Source organism: Miscanthus floridulus, chromosome 11, assembly GCF_019320115.1.
Source record: "Miscanthus floridulus cultivar M001 chromosome 11, ASM1932011v1, whole genome shotgun sequence".
Taxonomy (NCBI): domain Eukaryota; kingdom Viridiplantae; phylum Streptophyta; class Magnoliopsida; order Poales; family Poaceae; genus Miscanthus; species Miscanthus floridulus.
Genome location: NC_089590.1, coordinates 10397447 through 10404977, shown reverse-complemented (window position 1 = coordinate 10404977; position 7531 = coordinate 10397447).

The following is a 7531-nucleotide window of genomic DNA, read 5'->3' as shown; positions in this document are numbered from 1 at the left end:
GATTTTTGAGTTGTTACATAAAATTGGGAGTAATTTGGATTTTTAAATCGAATGGCAGTTTGGTAATTCTGATGAACAGTAACCGCGGAAGCCAACTCACCGTCTACGATCTTCCTTCTGCTTCCAGACGTGACTGTGGCCGCCCTTGGCTTTGCGCTGGCATGGGAAAGGCCCCTGCGTGGCTTCTCTTTGCTTCCTGGCCGTCCTATAAAGCCTGTGCAGTCGTCGTTCTTCGTTTTTCCTTCTCCTCTGTTTTCTCCCGTCGCCATCGCCGCTGCTCTGTCGAGCTTTCACCGTTGATTCAGCGTCGTTGCCGTCCCAGCAAAGCCTGTCCTAGCTTTGCCTGATCCTTGCGCACCCAGCCAGCCAGTTTTGGTCACTTGATTTCGCCGGGAACCCCCGTTCGTTGCTCTTCTTCCTCGCGGCCGGCAGCACCACCGTCGTGAGCGTGTCGCCGTGGCCAGAGCTCTCCGGTGCGTATTTGTCCTTGCTCGGCGTAGCTCCAGCTTTGCCTTGATGCCGTGGTGCTTAATACCTTATTGCTTGATAGTTTTGTCCACCGCAGTCGCCGGAGCACCGCCACCGTCGACGTTTTGCTCCGCCGTGGTTGCTCGGATCGTCAACCTGCTTCACCGTTGCTTCTCCAGCCCTGTTCTTTGCTCCATCGAGTTTAGGGTGAGCTACTGGTGCTTCCTGTGCACGTCGAACCACTCATCCATTGCTCTTTTGATCCAGCTTTATGCTCCAGTGCGTTCGGGGTGAGCACCAGGTTCTTTTCCGAGTAGTTTTTGTGAGCTCCAGGTTCTTTTCCGAGTAGTTTTTGTGAGCTCCAGGTTCTTTTTCGAGTTGTTTTTGTGAGCTCCAGGTTCTTTTCCGAGTTGTTTGTGTGAGCTCCAGGTTCTTTTCCGAGTTGTTTTTGTGAGCTCCAGGTTCTTTTCCGAGTTGTTTGTGTGAGCTCTAGGTTCTTTTTCCGAGTTGTTTGTGTGAGCTCCAGGTTCTTCTCCGAGTTGTTTGTGTGAGCTCTAGGTTTTTTTTTCCGAGTTGTTTGTGTGACTCCTGGTTCTTTCCGAGTTGTTTGTGTGAGCGGGTGAGTTCAAAATGGAATTTTTCCTTTTTCAGAAATGATTGAATAGTGCTGTAATTTGTTATTTTTGTGTAGATTTATTTAGAGCTCCAAAAATTATGAAAATTTTTGTGTGACCTCTCTGTGATGTATATTATTTAGGAAAAATATTAAATGTTACTTTTCAGTCATTTTTGAATGTGATAAAAATTGCTCAATTAATTAATAAATGAGTTTTCATGATTTTTCTAGGCTTAATTAATTATCCAAAAATTATGAAAATTGTTTTGCCACTTAGTTATCATGTGATGAACTTTTACAAAAAATTTTGAGTTCAATTGAAATAAGTTTTATGAATATGTTTAATTAGTTGTTAATTGGCATCCATCATCGAGCATCATATTTTGTATCTCGCATCATGTTAAACATGGCAATGTTACTACGTGTAGTGAACGAAGGTGAGCACGTGGTAGTTAATCAAGTTGTGGAGGAGGTTAATCCGTCTATTGAGGTGGGATCGAATACTTGTGTAACATCGCAGGAGCCGGACTTTTCCGTCAACGAAGGCAAGCCCTGGATGCATACAACCCTACCTTGTGTTTTACAAATTAAATTCGCTTTTGCTTTCCGTTACTGAATTAAGTGATTAGGAGTTAAGTGGAAACCTAATTGGTGCATTACCAACCTTGTTTTTCCTTATCTACCTTGTTACTTGTTTTAATTCGAAAATGACTAGATATGCTTAGTCATGCTTAGCCAGGTGATTACCTGTCACCTGCAGGTTTTAAATGGATCTTTGGTTACTTATGTTATCATGAAATATGAGCATGTGGAGTAATAAATCTAGACCGGGTGGACTCGGTGTGTGTGAGCCACAAGACATGGAGATCTTGTGAGCGGGTTCTTTCTGCCTGGGTCGATTAAGGCACGTCCGTTGTTGAACTGTGTGTGGTGAGACTTTGTAGTACTAACCACATACTCTGGTAAGCCTGAACTTGGCGATTCTATTACGAGAATGGCTACTCGCGCACTGGGAGTGGAGAGATGGCGGGAATAGCATGTACCCACGTGGCAATGGGCTGGATTGGTGGAGTACTGTATTCTCGGGTGGCGCGGACCCGTTCTTGTTTAGAGGATCCGAGGGTAGGTTGGTATATGTAGGTCGGGGACCTGCATATATCGTGTGGTCTGGAATCCCCAGCTGGGTTTTAATCGGTTCGAATCGTCGTTGCTCCTCGGTTATGGAGACTCACTTCTCTGTTCATCATCGTAGTATTAACAACTGGAACTCAAATAAGGCTTGTGAAGGTGTTGGATATGAAGTTTCATGATCTCAACATGGATCATGTCAGCTTTGTATATGTTTTTATGAAGTTTTCTATATGAAGAATTTTGTTAAAGAGCTTTTACGCAAAAGAACTTTGATTATTGTTAAAGCTATACCTTGAATCCCTGAGCCTGCATTCCTGAGTCTTCTCAATTTTGTTTCGGTTAAGTCTTGTTGAGTACTTTTGTACTCAGGGTTCGTTGACCCCTTGTTGCAGGTGAGCCTCATGAGCAGATCTGTTTTGGATCGTGCTGCATGACTATCGTTCGTTCTGACGATGAGAAGTAAAATGTGTGATCCTTGGGCAGGATGTTTATTTTGTGTGTTATGTATATATTAATTATGCCGCTCCACTACTACTATGGTTTGTAATAATTATCGAACTTAGTTTGTAAGGTTTGAAACAACTGGTTTGTAAACTATGCTATCATAAGACTTCCGCTGTTTTTACTCTGGTACTGATACTTGAATAAATGTTGTAATACTGCAATGACTCTGTAACGTGATCCTGCTCGGAAATCGTGGATGATTCGGGGTTCCCCGAGGACACCCGACAGTCTTTTTAAGTTCATGGAAACATATGCATAGATGTCAAAGGTCGTCGGACAGTGACAGGTGCATGTGGGCCCTATAACTTAGGAGGTTCTGCCACATTTGTGTCCTTGGTCAAAGTCTTGTTGCTGGTTTAGATTGTGTTATTTTCTAGTTTGTGTTGATCCCTTCACCCGCCGCTATTCCGTATCACCATCGGTTTACATCTTGTGTCCACTAAAACCCTTATTCGAGCAGCTTCCTTAAAACAGTGATAACTTTTGCTTCTGAACTCGAAACGAGGAAAATTTTATATCTACGAAGAACGCCAGAAAATTTTGGATCTATTTCATCCCAGCAAAGCTGGGTTCACAAAAATTAGATTTGCGAAATTCGATTAGGAAAATTGAGTTTCTGGGCCCACAAGTTTTGGTATGCTTTTTAGAGCACAGTCCTAATTTTCTATAGGCCACATCTTTTATTCAATTGAGCTCAAATTTTTTATGGTTTATTCTTGTATGCTCCTTGCTGAGAAAAAAATATCAAAAGAGCAAAAGCAAGAAAAAAAAGATTAGACAAAAAAATAAAAGAAAAAAATAGTAAAAGAGAATAGAAGATATCGAAAAGGAGCACATAAGGAACACTCAATAGCTCTATTGTTTGTGATACTTTTTGCCTTGTTCACATCCGTTGCTACCTTTGATACTTGTTTCCTTTCATCCTTGTTTCCTCTCTTATTTATCACAACTGGTGATAGGAACATGTATAGGCCAGCAACTAGGACAAGTGCTCTGGACATTTATTCAATATTGTTGTCTGTCACTAACTTGTGTGCCACATATATATATATATGTTTTTTTTGTGCCTCCCAAGCTCCACATATATATTTCAGATCAGTACAGAAAAAAAGGTCCTTGCAATCTCGGTACCACTACCTCATAGGTATCATGAACTAGCCGCCGGTTGTACCGCCCACTGCTTATATTGATAAGAACTTTGTAAGAGCTTGGTAAGATGCTTCCACTTAATGTCAAAAGTGACACCACTGCAACCACGTAGTCATTTGATAGGGATAATATTTTTGTATTGTCTTTTGTTGTCTTCTAACAATGACAGGTTGTTCGTATCCACCGACTTATGATGGTATAGGTGCTGATGAGTACATGGAGTGGGAAATTGCCATCGACAACATATTTGCTACTCGCTTTATGTGTCCAAGGAGGAAGGTAAAAAATGCAGCTAGTGTTTTGCTACATTCTGCTCTATCTTGGTGGGAGTCTTTAGATCCTTCTAATAAACCTCAAACTTGGAATGATATGAAACTCCTTATGCGAGAAACCTTTGTTAATCCACCTCCTGTTTTGACTTCATATAATGAGGTGCACCATTTAGAGGAAGAGTCTGTTGTTATTCCTCTTGCTATGACTAACCTTCTGCAGGATAATGTATATAAGCGAGAGGATGACATGGAAGAAAATGAGGAGCTCACAACCTCATATGCAAATTTAGAACCATCACTTCACAATGCACCTATTACTCCTGCTGAGAACACAGGTAATACCCATGGTGCTACACTCACGAAAGGTGAAAATTGTCTTAATGTACTAAATTTTTCCACAAACCATGCTATCATAGAGCAATTGTTAGTGGAACCCTCTCTTGATTTATCTTTGTCCCATGATAATTTGCTTGATGTTTCTTGTGATAAAGATGAATTAGTTGATGATGCTTTAGTTTTCCATGTTTTGGAACCAATTACTTATGCTGAACATAAACGTTTGCTTCCCATTGCTACCGAAAAAAAGAAAAAAAATTATTGTATTCTTCAAATACTTTGGGTTATATTGAGTTTGATACTTTATATGCTCTTAGTAGTTTAGAAGAGAAACTTAAATGTGTTGAATTGTCATGGTTGTCTACTTGTACATATCATTTTATTGGAAAATATAATTGTAAAGGAGAGTATATGGTGCATTGTGTCTATATTTGTTCAGCTATGAAATCTCCTTTCATTGTGCAAAAATATGATCAACTAGAGGGCACCAATAGCGATAATGTTGTCATGTTGAAATCCCCAAGTTTTGTAATGAGGCAACAGGTTAAATTTCAAGAAGGGGAGCAATGTTGCCTACTACCAACAACTTGTCCTCCAGCTAAGCTCAAACCGAGGACGGTTTGTTGTCAAGAAGGGGAGGATGATGAGGACATGGCACCTTCGGATACGAACAATGATTATAAGGTGCGCTCGTTCCTACATTTGCATAGTGGCTTTGGTTATAATTCACTTGGTTCTACATGTACATGTCACTATTGTTAGACAATAGGATTGTATTGTCTAGATTCATTGAACATGCGCTAGGCTCAAGGTTGTTGAGCACGCGGCATAGCTTGTTGTAACATGCAGATAGAGATAAGGATGACCTAGAGTTTGTTGTAACAAACATCAAGATGTACATGCCACATAGGGGGCTGTTCCCTATCTATATAACACGCATCGAGAGCCCAGGAAAGGGTACTCTCATTCCCCTAATCATTTTACATGGTATCAGACTAGGTAGATCCAATCCACCACACATTCGTCTCCATGGCGCAAGCTTCCGACGTCGCTAAGCTTGCGTTTAGCTTCCTTCCGCCGGTGACTAAGAAGCTCACCGGGGGAACTTTGGCATGTGGCATGCCCAGGTCTCCAACACCCTCAAGGGTGCTCGCCTCACCAAGCACATTAGGGTCGGAGCGGCGCCTCTAGACGCGTTCGTCGCACCCGACCCGCCCACCGATGCTGACGACAAGAAGGCTGCTCCGGTGCTAAATCCGGAGTACGAGGAGTGGATCGCCAACGATAGCCAGGTCCTTAGTTACCTTTTTTCATCTCTTTCCAAGGAGATTTTCTCCCAGGTTTCTTCTACGACCTCGGCGGCCGCCCTCTAGGCCGCGATCCAAGAACTTCATGCATCATAGTGCCATGCCCGTGTCATCGCCACACGCATGGCACTCACCACGGCATCCAAAGGGACGTCCACCGTGGTGGAGTACTTCACCAAGATCAAGAGTCTCGCCGACGAGATGGCCTCAGCGGGCCGCAAGTTGGAGGACGAAGAGATCGTCTCCTACGTTCTCACCAGTCTTAGTGAGGACTTTGACTCTGTCGTGGCTGCCGTTACAGCGTGGGTCGAACCGATCTCCATCCATGAGCTCTACGCTCAACTGATGAGCCATGAGCAACGCAAGGAGGCATGTGATGGGGGTTCCAACTCCTCCGTCAATGTTGCGACCAAGGGCAGCCATGGCAGCAGCGGCAACCACACCTCCAACAACCATGGTGGCCGTGGCAACCATGGGGGCTTCCACCGTGGCAAGGGTGGCCGCGGTGGTGGTGGCTGTAGCGGCGGCAATTTCTAGGCCGGCGTGTTCTGCCAGGTCTATGAAAAGGAAGGCCACAGCGCCTTTAGATGCTACAAGCGGTTCGACGCCAACTTCACTCCTACGTCATAGAAGAGTGCGTCCTCAGCTACTACTGCTTCCTATGGGATTGACACCAATTGGTATGTCGATTCCGATGCCATCGACCATGTGACCAGCGAGCTCGACAAGCTCACCGTGCGTGACAAGTACGGCGGCCATGATCAAGTCCACTCTGCAAGCGGTGCAGGTATGGAGATAAATCACATTGGCTCTAGTACTTTGCGTACCCCATCTAGCGCCATTCATCTTCAAAAAATTCTCCATGTTCCTGAAGCTAGTAAAAATTTAATATCTGTTCATCGTCTTGCGAGTGATAATGATGCTTTTCTTGAGTTTCACCCGAATCGCTTCTTTATCAAGGAACAGGGCACGAGGAAGGTCATCTTCCAAGGACCATGTGAGGGTGGTCTTTATCCGCTAAAGTCAAGTTCATCCAGATCAAGTCCAAATAAAAATTTGCTTGCTGTCATCAAGTCCACCTCCACCCTATGGCATCACCGTTTGGGCCATGCCTCTACACCCATTGTTCGGCAGGTCCTTAGTCGCCATAGGATTCCTTTTGTTTTAGATTCAAATAAGAACTTGGTTTGTGATGCTTGTCAAATGGGCAAAAGCCATCAGCTGCCCTATCCCAAATCAAGTAGTGCGTCCTCTAGTCCTCTAGAACTTGTGTTTTCAGACGTTTGGGGCCCTGCTCCCTCATCCGTTGGTTGTCAAACTTATTATGTTAGCTTTATTGATGACTTCAGTAAATTTACTTGGATTTACTTCCTTCATCACAAATCCGTTGCGTCGATGACAGGAAGTCGACTGGCGGCTTTGCCGTATTCTTTGGGCCTAATCTTGTGTCCTAGAGCGCTCGTAAGCAACCTACGGTCTCACATTCTAGTACAGAGGTGGAGTACAAGGCCTTGGCAAATACTACAACAGAAATTATGTGGATTCAAAGATTGCTAAAGGAACTTGGAGTTCGTCACACTCCTGTAGCTCGGCTTTGGTGTGACAATGTTGGTGCCAGGTATCTATCAGCAAATCCTATTTTTCATGCAAGGACCAAACATATTGAAATAGACTTTCATTTTGTTCGCGAACGGGTAGCTCAGAAGCTTCTTGACATACGATATATTCATACGGATGATCAACTTGCT